This window comes from Penaeus monodon, chromosome 15 (assembly GCF_015228065.2).
Source record: "Penaeus monodon isolate SGIC_2016 chromosome 15, NSTDA_Pmon_1, whole genome shotgun sequence".
Lineage (NCBI taxonomy): Eukaryota > Metazoa > Arthropoda > Malacostraca > Decapoda > Penaeidae > Penaeus > Penaeus monodon.
In genome coordinates, this window is record NC_051400.1 from 13,072,550 (window position 1) to 13,073,520 (window position 971).

At 38.1% G+C, this 971-nt stretch overlaps 1 protein-coding gene across 1 annotated transcript in view; it reads right to left on the reverse strand.

The window, feature by feature from the left end:
- The window catches only part of LOC119581754 (alpha-(1,6)-fucosyltransferase-like), a 10,867-nt gene extending 9,902 nt beyond the window's left edge, over positions 1-965 (reverse strand). The window contains exon 1 of the mRNA XM_037929886.1: positions 801-965. The gene's annotated coding sequence lies outside the window, so the exon portion shown is untranslated. The remainder of the gene's footprint in view (positions 1-800) is intronic.
- Positions 966-971: the final 6 nt, after the last annotated feature.

The following is a 971-nucleotide window of genomic DNA, read 5'->3' on the forward strand; positions in this document are numbered from 1 at the left end:
AATGATATACTCTAGTCGTGATAAATGGGAGCCTGCTCGGCGTACGAACGATGTTTTGATTCTGTGTAGATGTCTAACCATATGAAATGTTCCCCTTAGTGCTTAATTGCCATAGGAAACGAATAACTTATATTCTGACTATAGCTATTAGTAACATTTGTTTCTTTTGTATAACCACTTGCAACATATGTTCTTTGCTATTTGCAACGTGTTTTCCATTTGGTATATCTGATATAAACATTTGTAATATAAATCGCTCATTTATTTGTTCTAAAAGGGTTTAAAGTGTTTCACTTAATTTAGTTAACTGACAGGGTAATATTTAGTTAAAGATGTATGCATATTCATGTGATGATGTTGAAGCTACACGATTTCTTTAGTGTCAGTGATAGTCATTATGGTATTTTCTGTCGGGAATTCTGTTAAGCCACCTGGAGTTGGCGGCCCAGAAGGACATTCCTATTTGATTCTTATTACGTAAAGATTCAAACCGTGAAATGGTGCATGACCACTTGACGCTTGCTGTCACCACCAGAGAGGACGGGAAGGATAATTTTCCTGATGAGACCGTGAGGTGCTGTCATATCGTGATTGAATTTCAGAAGGTGACTTTTGTGACTCGCGATTTCAGCAACAACAACTCATCCACATTCCCCTTTATCCAGAACTGTGCTTATATTCACTTTACCTGATTTAAGTGAATCCCTCGATGTTTACGGATAACACATTTTAGCTTTAAAATTCAGTACTCTGAGATTTTGTACTTCTAATTGCAATAAATGCGGTAGGTGTATACTAACCTTAGGCCAGGCAGGCAAATTGCAAACGATTTTCTTAGCAGAATTACAATCAGCGGGATTCTGCAATGTGTAGATTCGATTTTGTATCAGATTACTAAGCTCCTCTACCTCATTCTTCTGCCAAGCATGAAGGCCGGACTCATTGCGAAGTCTCCAGAGGTCGTATTGGGT